This window comes from Hypanus sabinus, chromosome 28 (assembly GCF_030144855.1).
Source record: "Hypanus sabinus isolate sHypSab1 chromosome 28, sHypSab1.hap1, whole genome shotgun sequence".
Classification (NCBI taxonomy): Eukaryota; Metazoa; Chordata; class Chondrichthyes; order Myliobatiformes; family Dasyatidae; genus Hypanus; species Hypanus sabinus.
The window spans coordinates 19,837,764-19,855,911 of record NC_082733.1 but is presented as its reverse complement, the minus strand read 5'-3'; positions in this window follow the sequence as shown (position 1 = coordinate 19,855,911).

The following is an 18,148-nucleotide window of genomic DNA, read 5'->3' as shown; positions in this document are numbered from 1 at the left end:
CCCTGAAGATGTCCTGGGTATTTCGTAGGCTAGTACCCAAGATGGAGCTAACTAAATTTACAACTTTCTGCAGCTCCTTTTGGTCCTGTGCAGTAGCCCCCTCCATTCCAGACAGTGATGCAACCTGTCAGAATGCTCTTCATCGTATAACTATAGAAGTTTTTGAGTGTATTTGCTGACATGCCAAATTTCTTCAAACTCCTAATAAAGTATAGCTGCTGTCTTGCCTTCTTAATAATAACATCAATATGTTGGGACCAGATTAGATCCTCAGAGATTTTGGCATCCAGGAACTTGAAACTGCTCACTCTCTCCTCTTCTGATCCTTCTATGAGGATTGGGATGTGTTCCTTTGTCATACCCCTCCTGAAGTCCACAATCAGCTCTTTCGTCTTACTGATGTTGAGTGCCAGGCTATTGCTGCAGCACCATTCCAATAGTTGGCATATCTCACTCTTATACACCCTTCTCATAATCACCTGAGATTCTACCAACAATGGTTGTATCATCAGCAAATTTATAGATGGCATTTGAGCTATGTCTAGACACACAGTCATGTATATATAAAGTAGAGCAGAGTAGGCACACACCCCTGAGGTGCGCCAGTGTTTGTCCTCAGAGAGGAGGATATGTTATCACCCATCCTCGTAGATTGTGGTCTTCTGGTTAGGAAGTCAAGGATCCAATTGCAGAGGGAAGTGCTGAGGCCCAGGTTCTGCAAATTCTCAATCAGGATTGTGGAAATTATGGTATTAACTTTTGAGCTATAGTTGATGAACAGCATCCTGATGTAGGTGTTTGTGTTGTCCAGGTGGTTTAAAGCCATGTGGGGAGCCATTGAGATTGTGTTTGTTGTTGACCTATTGCAGCAATAGGTAAATTGCAATGGATCCAGGTCCTTGCCGAGGCAGAGTTCAGTCCAGTCATGACCAAAGTCTCACAGCATGTCATCAATGTTGATGGGAGTGCTACCAGGTGATAGTCATTAAGGCAGCCAATATTATTCTTCTTAGGCATTGGTATAATTGTTGCCTTTTTGAAGCAAGTGGGAACCTGCCTGTAGCAGTGAGAGGTTGAAAATTTCCTTGAGTATTCGCATTATTTGGTTGGCACAGGTTTTCAGAGCCTTACCAGGTACTCCATCGGGACCTTCCACCTTATAAGGGTTCACTCTCTTTAAAGAGAGCCTAACATCAGCCTCTGAACTTGAGATCACAAGGTCATCAGGTACAGCAGGGATTTCACAGCTGTAGTTGTGTTCTCCCTTTTCAAAGTGCACATACAAGTGTTGAGTTCATCTGGTTATGAAGCTTCACTACCATTCATGCTATTGGGTTTTGCTTTGTAGTAAGTAATGCCATACAGACCCTGACAGAGTTACCGTGCATCTGATGTTGCCTCCAACCTCATACAAAATTGACTCTTCGCCCTTGAAATAGCCCTCTGTAAATCATACCTGGTTTTCTGGTATAGGCCTGGGTCGCCAGACTTGAATGCCACAGATCTAGCCCTCAGCAGATGACGCACCTTCTGGTTCATCCACAGTTTTTGGTTTGGGAATGTACAGTAAGTCTTCATGGACACACACTCATCCAGACAAATTTTAATGAAGTCAGTAACAACTGCAACATACTCATCCAGATTCGAAGATGAATCCCTGAATACAGTCCAGCCCACGGATTCAAAGCAGGGTACAAAAAAGGGGTACTGTCTAGCAGAGAGTAAATGATGGGAGCAGTCATCATTGGAGTGATCTGAGTCTGAGTGGTAAGGCTTTGGCTCAACAGGGCTTTGGCAAGAGCAGGCAGAGGCAAAGTAAGTAGGTATGTTCATTCCATATTTCTTATTTCCTAACAAACTCTTGAGAGAATAGCAAGTATATACACAGGGCCAGTGTTCCATTCTGGATGTCAGATGTGGGATTTATGGGAGACTACCAGCCTCCCCGATGGTGACATCTGTGCCAGGTGCATCAAGATGCAGCTCCTTAGGGACTGCAGTAAGGAACTGGAGCTTCAGCTCGATGAACTTCAGCTTATTTGGGAAAGTGAAAGGGTGATAGCCAAAGAGCTACCGGGAGAAAGTCATCCAAAGCTACAGAAGACAGATAAATGGGTGACCATCAAGAGGAGCAAGGGAGAATGTCAGATAGTGGAGAGTCCATCTCCCTCAAAAATGTGTACTGCATTTTGAGGACAGTTGGAGGGGACAACGTCTGTCAGTGAGTCTGGCTCTGTGGCTCAGAAGGGTAGGGAACTGAAGAGGATGGCGCTAGTAAAAGGGGACTCTGCAGTTAGGGGGGCAGATAGGGTGATTGCGTGGATGCGAGAAAGCAACACAGCTGGTAGTTTGCCTCCCAGGTGCCAAGGCCTGCTATGTTTCTGAATGCATCCACAATAACCCGAAAAAGGAGGGTGAACAGCCAGAAGTCGTGGTACATATTGGGACCGACAGCATAGGTAGAAAAAGGGAGGAGGTCCTGAAAACAGAATACAAGGAGTTAAGAAGGAAGCTGAGAAGCAAGACTTCAAGGGTGGTAATCTCGGGATTGCCGCCTTGCCTCTCAACAGTGAGGATAGGAATAGAATTAGGTGACAGATAAATGTGTGATTTAAGAATTAGAACAGGAGGCAGGGTTTCTGGATTTCTGGATAATTGGGATCTCTTCTGGGGCAGGTTTGCCTATACAAAAGGCACTTGAATCCGAGGGGAACCAATATTCATTCAGTCAGGTTTTTTAGAGCTGTTGAGAGTGGCTTAAACTAATATGTCAGGGGGATGGGAACCAGTATGATAGAACTGAGGATGAGCCAGCTCACAAATAGATGATGGATGTAACAGGAAAGTAAGGAAGGAAAAACCAATGATTGGGTACAAATGCAAGAGAAGTTTTCAAATGGCAAGAAAATACACAATAGTGGCTGACAAAGAAGTTATGGACTTCATAAAAACCAAGGAAAGGACACATAAGTTAACCAAATTAAGTGGGAAGTTGGATGATCGGGGAGCTTTTAAAATCCAAAAAAAAGGCAGCTGAAAAAGCTATATGAAGGGAAAAGATGAAATATGAGGGCAAACTAGTCAGTAATATAAAGCAGGATACTAGAAGTTTTTTCAGTTATATAAAGATCAAAAGGGAGGTGAGATTTGTTGTTGGACCACTGGAAAATGATGCTAGTGTGATAGTAATGGGGGACAAAAAAATACTTTGCATCAGTTTTCACTGTCAAAGACATTAGCAGTGTGCCTGAGGTTCATGAGTGTAAGGGAGCAGGAGTGAGTTCCATTGTTATTGCAAAGGAAAAAGTGCTAGGCAACCCAAAGATCATGATCAGTGCACCTGGACCAGATGGACTACACCCCAGAGTCCTCAGAGATGTTGCTGAAGAGATAACGGATGCATTGGTCATGATCTTTCAAGAATCCCTTGATTCTGGCATGGTCCTGGAGTACTGGAAGATTGCAAATGTCACTCCACTCTTTAAGAAGTGAAGAAAGGAAAAGAAAGGAAATTACAGGCCAGTTAGCCTAACCTCAGTGGTTGGAAAAGTTTTGGAGTCTAATATTAAGGGTGAGGTTTTGGGGTACTTAGAGACTAATGATAAAATAAGTCAAAGTCAGTATGGTGTCTGTAAAGGGAAATCTTACCTGACAAAACTGTTTGAGTTCTTGGAGGAAGTAACAAGCAGGTAGACAGAGGAAAGGCAGTGGATGTCATTTACTTGGATTTTCAGAAGGCATTTAATAAGGTGCCACACGAGGTTGCTTAACAAGATAAAATTCTATGGCATTGCAGGAAGGATACTAGCATGGATAGAGGAATGGCTGACAGGCAGGAGGCAGTGAGTGGGAACAAAGGGAGCCTTTTCTGGTTGGCTGCCAGTGACTAGTGGTGTTCATCAGGGGTCAGAATTGGGACCGCTACTTTTCACATTGTTTGTCATTTATTTGGACAGTGGAATTGATGGCTTTGTGGCAAAGTTTGCTGATGATACGAAGATAGGTGGAGGGGTAGGTACTGCTGATGAAGCAATACGATTGCAGCAAAATTTAGACAAATTGAAAGATGGGCAAGAAATTGGCAAATGGAATACAGTTTTGAGAAATGTATAGTAATTCATTTTGGTACAAGGAACAATAGTGCTGACTATTATCTAAATGGAGAGAAGATTCAAACACCAGAGATCCAGAAGGACTTTGTTGTTCTTGTGCAAGACTCCCAGAAGGTTAATTTACAGTTTGAGTCTGTGGTAACGAAGGCAATTGCAATGTTGGCATTTATTTCAAAGGGAATAAAATATAAAAGAAAGGAGGCAATGCTGAGTGTTTATAAGACACTAGTCAGGCTGCACTTTGAGTATTGTCATCAGTGATAGGGTCCATATATCAGAAAGGATGTGTTGTCATTGGAGAGAGTTCAGAGCAGGTTCATGAGGATGATTCTAGGAATGAAGTGGTTAACATATGAAGAGCGTTTGGCAGCTTTGGACCTGTACTCACTGGAATTTAGAAGAATACGAGGGGTCTCATTGAAACCTACTGAATATTGAAAGACCGAGATAGTATGGATGTGGAAAGGATGTTTCCTGTGATGGGAGTATCCAGAACCAGAGGGCAAAGCCTCAAAACTGAGAGGCAACTTTTCAGAATAGAAGTAAGGAAGAATTTTTTTAGCCAAGAGAAGTGAATCTGTGGAATGCTCTACCACAAACTGCAGTGGAGGCCAAATCCATGGGTATGTTTAAGGCGGAGTTTTCAGTATATCCATGGGTATATTAAGGCAGGATTGTCAGTTTCTTGATTGGTCAGGGCATCAAAGAATATGGTGAGAAGGCAGGTGTATGGAATTGAGTGGGATCCAGGATCAGCTATGACAGAATGGCGGAGCAGACTTGATGGTCTGAATGGCCTAATTCTGCTCCTATATCTTATGGTCATCTGGTCTTGTAACACAAAGCAGCCAAATGATTCTGTTGTAGCTGGCAAAGGCATATGTTTAATGTAAGTGAGATCAGAGAGTGTACAAGAAGCTGTCATGGCACCATCAAGCAGTATTCGAATTGAAAAAAAAAACAGAGAGGAGGTTTATATGTCATTGAACATGGATAAGCAATGTGAGGAGCTCTTCTTAAATCCTATCTACAGTATATGCCACTAGGAATCAAGGAAAATGGCTTGAAATAAAAGATCAAACTTGGTCTCCTTGAATGCTAGGCTGGATAAGAAAGGCTAATTTGCTATACCTGCTCTGTTTCTGATGTAGTTTATGTGTTTGTGGTGATTTGATGGAATACATCCCAAACATTGACTTTGCATTTTCTTGAACAATATGAAGATGTGGAGCATCAAACATACAAACTCATATGTATAACTAACCAATTTTGAAAGTAATCAAATGTAAAGATAGATCGGTATGAATACACCAAGTACTGAATGTGTGTGTGCGTGTGTGTGTGTGTGTGTGTGTGTGTGTGTGTGTGTGTGTGTGTGTGTGTGTGTGTGTGTGTGTGTGTGTGTGTGTGTGTGTGTGTGTGTGTGTGTTTCTCTATGACGGTACCTGAGACAGTTCAGTGTTGTAGATATTGTTGCAGATATTGTAGAGTTTCTAAATAAAGTTAAAAAGCAAACAAAACTTCACTCCCACATCTCGATCTTGTTGGAAGAGGCCTTCATTGAGTTACACCTATCAAATGACTATGCCCAGTTTAATTAAATTAAGAAATCCAGCACATTAATAACTTCCATACTTGATTTCCAAGCTATTCAGTAGTGTACAGTTATCCTCACAACTACCCAATGTTGTATGTTTATCTATGAAAATAGGGATAAGCCTGGAGACCTCAGGTCTGAATTGGAGGGAATGAGAGATTGGGTAGGCTAGGTCTGTTCCCCCTGCTGCAAAAGAGACTGAGAAGTGACATAAGAGAGGTATATAAAATTATGAAAATCAAAAATAGGGTACAGAGCCAGTGTCAGTTTCCCATGTCATTGATGTCCAAAACAAAAAGCTTTTGTTTTAAGATGAGAGGGAGAAGGTTTAAAGGAGATCAGAGGAACAAATTTTCTTCATCCACCAGTGGTGAATTCCCCATTTTCACCAGTATTTGTATGAAGACATAATTTTGAACATCATAAGAAACAAAAAAAAAATCCCAGTTACTGAAGTTGAGCCTCAAGTCAGAAAGGCCATAAAAAGAGCACACAGAGTTAATCATTGGAAGGAAGGTCAGTCTTCCTGAGAAGATTGAAACGAGTGAGGCTACCCGCTCCCTTTCTAAACAATTTTTACAGGAATGCAATTGAGAGTGTCCTCACCAGTTGCATCACCGTCTGGTAAAGGAATTGTAAAGCTTCTGACTGCAAATGCCTCCAAAGGGTTCCAAGGACTGCTGAGAGGATCATTGGGATCTCTCTTCCACTCATCAAAGACATTATCATGAGCACTGCTTACGCAGGGCCCTTAACATTGTCAATAATCCCTCCCACCCACTTAACAATCTCTTTGACCCCTACCATTAGGCAGGAGGTATCATAGCATTAGGACGAGGTTAGTTAGGATGGGAAACAGTTTCTTCCACCAGGCCATGAGGCTACTGAACTCCCTGACACCACCCAGGGCTCATCACATATGAAATGCCTGTAGTTTGTACTGTTTGCTTTTTCATTTGTGTTGTAACTGTCCCTTATTATTTGTTAATTTATAGGTGGTAGTATTACTTTATGTGCTCTGTGTGTGTGTGTTATATGTACGCTGTGTGCACCTTGGTCCAGAGGAACCTTATTTCATATAGCAGTATGCATATGTCTGGTTGAATAACAATAAACCTGAACATGAATTTGAATAAAATGTAGAGAATTCTAGGGAAGTTATGGTAACTATATTGAATTTTGTTTTAGTATGGGATGTATCAGGTGTCCAGAAAGCTGTAGTATGTCTTGTGACACGGCATGTCATGTCCATTTCACGGCAGTTCCTTTGGTCCCCACAAGGCACTCAGCTTCCACATGTAGCTGTTTGCATGCATCAGTGGCCACACCCTGGTACACTCCTTGACAGGTGGGCTAATCCACCTAGCCACTGGTCTCACACACACACGTGAGACAGGGACAGAGACATGCGAAGTCAGCTCTGGCGGACTGAATGGATGAGATCTATAGTGAGATCTAACAGCCAGGAATGCAGTACTGCAATGCACCATGGAGAGGGAAGGGCATAACAAGGCACAGAGGACGTCATGGTCACCTACTGCAACCAAGGAAGACCCCAGTTTATGACACTTGTTCATACCCACTGGACCTAGAGTTCTGAGGTTGAGAGAGTGGAACTGCTCCAGTGCAACCAATAGAAAATAGACAATAGGTGCAGGAGTAGACCATTCGGCCCTTTGAGCCAGCACCGCCATTCAATGTGATCATGGCTGATCATCCAGAATCAGTACCCCATTCCTGCCCTCTCCCAATATCCCTTGACTCCGCTATCTTTAAGAGCTCTATCTAACTCTTTCTTGACAGTATCCAGAGAATTGTCCTCCACTGCCTTCTGAGACAGAGCATTCCATAGATCCACAACTCTCTGGGTGAAAAAGTTTTTCCTGAACTCCATTCTAAATGGCCTACCCCTTATTCTTAAGCTGTGGCCTCTGGTTCTGACCTTCCCCAACATCGGGAACATGTTTTCTGCATCTAGCATGTCCAATCCCTTAATAATCTACTATTTTCTACTTAATTTTCTACTTAAAAATTTCTCCTGCACAGGTTTCCCGTCATCATCAGACATGATGGACAACTACTATTAAATTTTGTTTAGAATATTTGTGCTGTATTATATCATTCTGCTGACAATATTCTAAAATACTTCATAGATAGACTGCACTTTAGATTTCTTATTTATCTAATAATAATGGTCTTTATTTATGCTCTTCTCCACAAATAGTTTCCCAGACAGCTTACCACCATTCATAATTTTGATCTTAAGTAACCCACCAGGCTTCTTTTCTCAAGAGAAAATGCTCACTGACTTTCTTGATATTTATACCCTTATGTAGTTTTAAATTATTTTGTATTTTTTCTTCAGCCTTGCCAATGACTCTAACTCTCTCTGGGCTCACACACAAACTTGGCTCGTTTGCTAGCACAGCTAACAGCCTCATGACTCAGCAGTGAGAATGCCATCTTTCATAAACAATATACATCCAGGATCAGTGTGATTTGGGGTTCAACCGAACAGGAAAGTTGAGATGTTCCAATTAATGGAACCCCAATTTGAGCGAATGCTGTGTAAATACTATTCATATATAATTATCGGTCGGCCAGAAATAACAGATTGTACATTATGTAAAATTGCAACAGAAGTATGTTTACTAACTTCAGCTTTATTAAACAGTTATTAAGAGAAAGTAAAGAAAGAAAAGAAAGTAAAGAAAAGGGCCCATTATAGTTAAACCATTCTAAATGTGCACATGTTGTTGGAGTTCATCTCTTCTAAAAGCTGGATGTAATCATTACTCACAGCACTGAATTCTCACCACCAGTCACCGGTAGAGCTTCTCATCTTGGACTCCTTCATCTCGTGAATCCCTCCTTGCAATCGCTCTTCCCATCAGATCTAATCCTACAACCATCTCTCCCAATGTTCTCTTCTACACATCTCCCGCCAAAAGACCACAAACCCCTCCAGTGTCTGTCACAACTTCCTCTCCTTCCAGCTCTCTTTAGAAACTTCTCCCAATTCCACCATCTTGATTGGCTGACACATCATTCCTAAATTGAACATCATAGCTCCTTATCTTTAGCAGAAAACAACACATTCTACCAGCAGCTTTTACAGAAAGCTATAAATGAAATACTCCACAGCGTTAACAGTCAAAATCCTAACCAGGACACTACTCATATAATACAGTAAGCAGTGCTGTAATTAGCATTTATAGTTTAACCAAGGTTTCATAAAAGTTAACAATTCCTTATATTTCAGTTTTATCACAATGGAGATTAATTTGACTGTGGTTTGCTTTTTTTAAATACCCTTTCTAAGCTGAGGCATAACGTTAGTGATTGTTACTTTTGCATCCAAGATTACTTAGTTCAACTTACTCAACTGGAGTCACATAACCTTGCTCTTCTTTATAGTGATTGGGTGCTATAATTATTACTTCTAGACTATCAACACTTTAATCATGGTTTTATGTGACTGTACTCTCTGTGGCAAAATATTTATGAAAGTATCAAGAGTCAGCCAGTAAGAGCACTTGAGTAAACTATATGCTCTTTCAGATATTTGTATCACAAATGTATAAATCTGTACATTCTGAAGGAGCTTTGTTGAAGGGTAGGAACACACTGATTGCACATCATTTGCAATGTCTTTCTTTTTTGATCAAGCCAGGATCTCCAATCAAGAGATGAAAAGAGAGTGCAGATGAAATTATAATATTACTCAATTCTACACTTGCCGTGACAGTCCAGCTAACAAAACTTAAAAGCTTAATCTGGACGTTTCACTTGTATGTCATCATTTGCAGACCACAAGTTATCCAAACCCAACCCAGTGCAAGCCTGGCAGAGAAACTGTAGTTGCGCACATCCTTTAATGCAGAACATACACAATTACAATAGCAGAGACCACAGCTGTAATTACGATAAAAAGGGGAAGTCCGGCACATCTCATGCATAGGACTTCGTGCAGAGCCAGAAACCTGTTCTTTCTTGGCTGAGTATTACACGGTCCTCCTCTGAAGTCCACAAACTAAAGTTTGTTGAACATACCAGTCATATATATTATCATGTTTTGACTAACTATCCAGGTTTAATTGTGGACAAGCTGGCTGCCTACGCCTAGGCAGCACACTGAAGTAAGGAGTCCTGTTGTCAGACAGTAGGTCTTTTAATCCAATAATCACATTTTATTTTATTGTGGCAGTTTGAATGCTTATTGTACAGTAGATTCTTGTAGCATAAATATTCCACATCTGAATTCTGACGATGTGTATTAGTTGGTCTTGCGTTAGCTGTATCTAAAATTCCTGCTTCATTACATTTCCAGGGTTGACATATCATGGCTATTAGTGCAGCTTGTACAATGAAAAAAAAGTTGTGACCATATGAATCTGTATGCTTATACAATCTGTTATACAGCAAGAGGAAGAGAAATGTTGTCTGTGCTCTTTCAATCAGAATATGAGAGACCTGCCATCATGCATAACAGAGATGCTGGGCACTTCCTTAGTTAGAAAAAGTTCCGTCATTGTTACCTTCAATTCCATAGCAATAGAGGTTTCCCACTGCCTTTATGCCACAGTTGCAATTGGAGCAAGTGGTACTTCCCAATAACAGTTTTCTATATTGGAGCTGAAATACACCCCATGGTGTGGGTGAGGCTGAGGTGTGATATTGTTCTTTGAGCAGCTTATGATGTTGTCTTCCCAACCTTCCTCCCTCCCTTCTTGTAGTTGTTTGTCCTATTCTGTGGGCAGCTCATCCTCCCAGTTATGCTGGACTCCAAAGAGGATATCCGTCTGTAAGCCAATGTTCTCAAGCAACGTGCTTGTGCAGAAGCTTTGACTGAGAATAAAGTCTTTCATCACCTGGCCACCACTCTCCATGGCTTTTCAGCATTTTAAAAGATCTCTAGATCATACAAACCTTGCAGAAATGACAGTAATATTCAGTGGACATCAAACAGCAACAAGTAGAAACAGGATTTGATCACTGTAGGTAGTGCTAGTGGGTAGCCCTTCCTGCTGCTGAATGTAGTTCAGCTGTGCAAAACTAACAAGAACATGTTTCTGCTGAGCTGAGTTGTAATATGGCAGCACTGATATCAAAATAGCCTTATACATTGATTATATAATAAGCCATTTTTACAAGTGGGATGGTAATGCTTAACAATGGTCACACTGATGTTCCCATCAACTATATATCAGTATCGTGATACTAAATTTGCATCATATGCTCAGCATCTCATATTCTTGAATAAATATTGCTTATTTATTTTATTATTATTTCTTCCTTTTTGTATTTACACACTTGTCTTTTGCACACTGTTTGAACGTACAAGTTGGTGCTGTCTTTCATTGATTCTATTACAGATTTATAGAACATGCCCGCAAGAAAGTGAATCTCAGGGTTGTATATGGTGATATTAATGTATTTTGATAATAAATTTATTTTGAACTTTGAACCTTGAAATTTCTCCTGGTTGAAGTACCAAATGAGCTATTTGTAGACTATGATTCCTGACCTATATTTATACAAGGATCAGAGATTTCAACTTCTCACCTGATTGGCAACTAGCTACCTACATCTCAAAATGTTGAAACAAACCTCTCCAGTTTAGATCCCCAGACTCATGCAGAGCTTTAAATTGGGCAATGTTCTTAAAGTACAGGTAAATGAAAATTAAGAAGTGGAAGGAATGTCTGACAGGATGCCAGCCACAGTTCTTAGCCCAGTTTTTGAACTATAGATGCACTCATATCTTGGTGACATCACTCGTTAAAAACACTCAGTTTAATACTTGAATTACTCATTAGGATTTATTTTTAGTTCTTTTGCCATTTTACAAGCAAACCTTTGTGTTCATAAATAACACTTCTGTGTGTGTGTGTGTGTGTGTGTGTGTGTGTGTGTGTGTGTGATGGGTGTGTCCTCTGAGTTTTTTTACTGACTCTGACATCTGAAGTAAACCAGCTACTCTAAATACAAACTGCAAAATGAACTATTCTGCTATCTTACAATTTTTTTCATGGCAAAAAAAGCTTTATTTTGTGCAAATGCGAAGATAACATAATTACTTCTTTATATGTACAATTTAACTTTGAAATGAACAGCTTTTATTCTGAAAAATAATTATATTTTCCAGCTGATGACTTTGACAAGTATTAATTCATTTTGCTTCCTGCTATTCAGAAATGTCAAGCTTTTTCTGTGGTAGATCTGTCAAGATCTGAATGGAAAGATAATAAACAAATGTTTTGAACACAACTCATTTGACAGATCTCTACCGAAGACGATTGTTAAGTTGCTGATAGACCTGTTGTCTACTTCTGAATTCTCAGACATTTAGCATTTCAGGATATTTAAAATTCCTTTTTTTCTATATTCTTAATATTATTGAAAAATCAAAAGCTCAGAGCTCTACTTATAACATGACAAATGTATGATGAGTCATTTTTTATGTGCTGGTGTAAACTTTGCCTTATATAATATGATTTGGGAGCTTCAGAAGATGTATGTTTGTTTCTCAATCTCTGCTGGCAATGTGCCAAGCCATTCCAGAAAACAAAAGAGTGTTACTGTGATGAATTGATTTGGACTTTGTCCACATTTGGCTTGCCAATATCCAAAAGGACTGTAGTCAGCTTGTGTTTGCATTATCAAAAGAGTATAGAACCTCCTGTGTAAAGTGGGTGATGAGTGGTGGTCAGGGCAACTTCGGCAGATTTCAATAGCACTGCTGACATCCATAATGTAATTGTTAACCAATCATAGGACCATCTTTAGACATAACTGCTCCAAAAACCAAATGTCAATGTATTTAAGTGGCACTAGCAGTGGATGTAAGTGCTATGATTATCTTCTTCTCACCATAGTGAGAGATGGAAGTCACATTATTGCAGGTCAAAATTACCAAATATTAAGAGCAGAAGCAGGCCAAGGGCAATGAAGACAGAGTTATACAGGTAACAGACTATCCATAAGTACTTGTTAATAAATGAATCTTCTAGAACCCCCAAATCTAATGAGCTGGAACAAAAGCAGAACAGGGGTGGAAGAAAGGAATTTGCATTTATATAGCTCTCTGCATCACAGGATGCCCTAAAGCTTTTCACAACAATTTAGGATTTGCAATATAATAACTGTTTTAAAGTAGAGAAAATGACAACCAATGTACAAACAGAAACCCACAAATATATCAGTGAGATGAAGAGCAATTTAATTTGTAAGCCGATGATAAATGGAGAACAGAATAGCAGAAGATTTTATGGCTTTTCCTTTGAATAATATCAGAGGATCTTATATGTCTACCTGAGGTTGCTTGGATTTATTGTCTAATCTCTGGATCTACAACAATTCAGGATATCCTTAAGTCTAGTGGCCGGTTGGTGGCATAGTGGCAACAGTGCTGGACTCCGGAGCGAATGGTTCTGAGGTCAAATCCAGCCGGCTCCCTTGCATGCTTTCCATCTGTGCTGGGTTGAGCGCCGAGCTAGCAACTTGATGTCATTAAAAAAAAATCTGGAGAATGCTACAAGAACTGTCACATGATGAGCAATCACCAAAAAGATCGTGCAAAAAGCTTGTCATGACAGCGCCCCGATGACTCCACCAGGATTTAAGGGCATTCTTCTTCTTCTTCTTTCAAGTCCAGTGTGATCCAAGAAGCTATCAAACTGTGACTGCTACTTGAATGTACATGCTCATATGCAATCACAAATTATGTTCTATAATTTTCAACATCTGGGAAAATCTCACAGCTGAGTTTTTTTTTAAATTGGCAAGCAGTTAATACCTGGCAGTGTTAGTTAACTAGTATGGGCACTAACATATAGGTCTTCTGAAGGAGGAACTACGCAATGTGAACAGCTGGATCATGTCAACACCAGAAGGACTGCCTGGGATCTTGAATATGCAAGAGGACTTTGTTTTCTTGTAATAACTGCTAACATTCAAATAACATGAAAGGGAACATGTATTGATGCAGAGTTGTCAGGTAGACAGAAGCTGAATAGCTATAACTACAGATTTCCTACCTTACATTGTCAGCTTTTTAAGTTACCAATTAGCACCGTGACGCAGGATTGATAATTTTGTGAAAAAAATTGTGCTTAAATGGTGACATTCAGAAACACCACTGCATGCTATTTATCCAAACATGGGAGTTTCTGCAGATGCTAGAAACCCAGAGAAACACACACAATATGCTGGAGAAACTGAAGAGGTGGGGCAGCACCTCTGGAAATGAATAAGCAGTATGCACAAAATGCTGGAGGAACTCAGCAGGTCAGGAAGCATCTACGGAAAAGAATAAACAGTTGACGTTTCGGGCCGAGACCCTTCATCAGGCCTGGAAAGGAAGGCAGAAGGAATCAGCATGAGAAGCTGGAGGATGCCGGGGAGGAGAGGAAGAAATACAAAGCAGCTGGTGATAGGTGAAACCGGGAGAGGGGATGCGGTGATGTAAAGAGCTGGGAAGTTGATTAACGGAAACATAAAGGTCTGGAGAAGGGGGAGTCTGATAGGAGAGGGCAGAAGACCATGAAAGAAAGAAAAGGGGCAGGGGAGCACCAAAGGGAGTTGATGTGCAGATAAGGAGAGTAAGTGTGTGAGGGAAATAGGAGTGGGCAATGGTGAAGGGGAGAGGAGGGGACAATTACTGTAAGCTTGAGAAATCAATTTTCATGCTATCAGGTTGGAGGCTACCCAGACGGAATATAAGATTTTGCTGCTCCAACCTCAGTGTGGCCATATCATGGAAGTAGAGGAGGTCATGGACTGACGTGTCAGATTGTGAATGGGAAGTAGAATTGAAATGGGTGGCCACCGGGAAATCTTGTTTTTTGTGGAGGTCTGAAACGTGAACTGTTTACTCTTTTCCATAGATGCTGCCCAAACTGCTGAATTCCTCCGGCATTTTCTGTGTGTTGCTTAGAATTTCCAGCATCTGCAGATTTTCTCGTGTTAATGAAAGAGCAATCAATATTTCAGGATGAGACCTTCCATAGATGTTGTCTGACCTGCTGAGTTCCTCCAGCATTTTGTGTATAATACCTTTCATCTAATCAAGTATCCTTAAAATCAAATTCTACCATAATTATGGGAATGCAACAGCTAATTTACACACTTCACAACCTTAGGATAAACCACGGTAAAGACAACATCATCTGATACAGGCCTAGAGTATTAGAGACACGCAACATGAAAACAAACTGTTCAGCCCAATACAAACATGTTGGCTAATTTCTAGTGAGCTAGTGCCCATAGCCCTCTGACTGATTGTAGCCTCCGCCGGTCAGCTTTGACCATGGACATTGCCTCCTAGTTGTCTACATACGCAAGCCAGGACAGTACAATATGGAGAGCAAGTTGGTGCTCATGTAGTAAGCTCTCCCTCTCCACACATCTTATGAACCCAAATGAACGGCAGAGACTGATACAGTTTGGCACCAGCAGCATTGCAGGTGTTTCTAGTCAGCATTAAACTCAACATAGGACTGCCTTAGGGACTCGAGCTCTGGACTCTTTCTTCGGGGTTTACTCCCAAAGCCTCCCTCATGAGTGGGTTTAACCACAAGGCAGCAGAGGTTTGAGATCGGAGTTTCCTTCTTCTAGATGAGCTGCCAGCCATGGCTGACAAGTCCCATCTGCCCAATCTGACTGCTTTTAAGGCATTAGTTGCCTGTCCTTGCCTCTTCTCCTGTCTGTAGAAATGGTTCTGCTAAGCCACACATGAAGGCCAGGAGCTGGACTTGGTTGTCAGAAGCTACTTGAGTCGTACATCACTGGGAGCATTTGATCAGTATTGGGAGCTTGTCTCCACAACTGCTCCTGGCTATAACAACCTAAAGGAATCATAGCCCCCTAAATTTCTCCAATTCCTGTATTTATTTAGATGCTATATAAATGTTGCTAATCTGTCCACATCAACTACTTTGTTCTAAATCCACACAGCTCTTTGTGTGAAGAAGCTGCCTCTGATGTGTCTTCTAAATCTTTCACCTCTGAGCTTATTCTATGACCTACAGTTTTTAACATCCTCTCTCTGGGGAAAAAAAACTAAATACCTTCCCCCCGTCAATGCCCCTCTTGATCTTATATGCCTCTATCTGGACAGCTCTCCATCTGCTACATTTTGGTCACTCTGCTACAGGAAAGATGGTATTAAACTAGAAAGAGTGCAGAAAAGATGTTGCTTGGAGAGGTTGTGTAGATTAGGGCTTTACTTAACAGTATGATCAAAATGAAACACAATACTCCAAGTACTGCCTCACCACTTTCTTGTATGTGCTTTATAGTGAACTGGTTTAAGAGCTAAATGTTGGCCTGGCCATCAAGGAAAACTTCACTGTTCTTTTTCAAAATAGCGCCATGGATAGAGAGAGAAAGAGAGAGAGGGGGAGGGGGAGGGAGCAAGAGAGAGAGAGTTAACACCGTCATAGTTAGAGATAGTATCTACAAATTGAAACATATGACACTACTCTATCCTCTCAGCACTGTACAGTAAGTCTGCCTGGAGTCTTGTGTTTGAGACTCAAGAGAATTGACAAGGTCACAAACATCTGACTTTGCCACCCAATTAGCATTGTTGACAGTCAGCCAACAATGTTGCTACCTGTGAATTTAACTGCTCTAGTAATCAAATGTACTCTTATGCAAAATAAATTTAGCCACGTAGAGAATCAGAATTTTCACATCATAAATAGAATTTCAAAATCAATTCAGCATTCCATATAGATGGAACACATGAGCATTGGCATTCAATAATTTCAGCCTACCAGTTTTGTCCCTGATCAAACTTACATGCCAGTTTTCTGTTTCACCCTATCTAAGGTGTAGCCTCCAGTTTGGTTGCACAACTTGAAAGAGTTGACCCACCTCGCTGCCTGGAACTCTTGGAGAAATGATGAGAGACGTGATCAGTTCTGCAGCTTTTGGAGGCTTAAATATATTGTTCGAGCTCCAAGTCATGCTGACAAGTGCGAAGAAAGAGAAGAATGCAGCTTGCATTAAACAAAGAGGAAATATAAAGTCAATGGGAATGAAAGTCAATTATTTTGGAAACTGTGTAACAAGGTAGTGATCCATCAGTAACCCATGTCAGTTTTGTCACACCACGTTTCTCACAAAATTTGTGCTCCCACTTAATTTTGATGATTGCAGTATATATGCTGCATGACCTGCTGAATTCCTCCACCACGTTGTGTGTGTTGCTCTGGATTTCCAGCATCTGTAGAATTTTTTCCCTGATGTATAGAACAGTACAGCTGAGGAACAGGCCATTTGGCCCAGAATATTTTGCTCAGCCAATTATATTAGCAATGAAATGGCTAACTGAATTAATCTCTAAACACAAAGTACACTGCAGATGCTGTGGTCAAATCAACACGTACAAACAAGCTGGATGAACTCAGCAGGTTGGGCAGCTTCCGTTGAAATGAGCAGTCAACGTTTCGGGTCGAGACCCTTCGTCAGGACTGAAGATGGTGGGGACAGGGGCCCCATAAAGAAGGTGGGGGGAGGGTGGAAAACCAATCAGAGGAAAGATCAAGGGGTTGGAGAGGGGAAGCAGGGAGGGGATAGGCAGGAGAGGTGAAGAAGGAATCTAAGGGGAAAGCACTATGGGTAGTAGAAGAAGGCAGAATCCTGAGAGAGGTGATAGGCAGCTAGAAGAGGAGACAGAGTGAAAGTAGGATGGGGGAATGGAAAGGGAGTGAATTACCGGAAGTTGGAGAATTCGATGTTCATACTAAGGGGCTGCAGGCTACCCAAACGGTAGATGAGGTGTTGCTCCTCCAACCTGAGTTTGGCCTCATCATGGCAGTAGAGGAGGCCAAGTATGGACATAACTGAATGAAAATTCAGCTTTTTTGAACTAATCTCTTCTCCCTACATGATCTCCATATCCTTCTTCTGAAATTTCCCCTCTCACCTTAATTGCCTGTACTCTGGTATTAGACCTTTTAACTTCCTGACTTTTATACAGTGCCTCAGCTAATAAATACAAGCATTTAATATGCCTTCTTAGCCACTCTATCAACCCGTGTAGACACTTGCAGTGAGCAATGAACTTGGACCTCAAGATCCCTCTGCTCATCAACTCTGTTAATAATGCTTTAATAATGCTATGTCTCTATCCATTTGACCTAACAAGGTGCAATACTTCACATTCAGCCAGCGTAAGCTCTATCTCCCATTTCTCTCCCCATATCTGCAACTAATACAGTATCCTGTCATATTCTTTGCCAGCAGCACACACGAAATGCTGGTGGAACGCAATAGGCCAGGCAGCATCTATAGGAAGAACCTCTGTCGATGTTTCGGGCTGCGACCCTTTGCAAAAGGAAAACTAGGGTAGGAATACTCAAAGATAAAGGGGGGAACATTTCCATGGATGTAGAGGATGTGAGTGAGGTCCTTAATGAATGCTTTACAT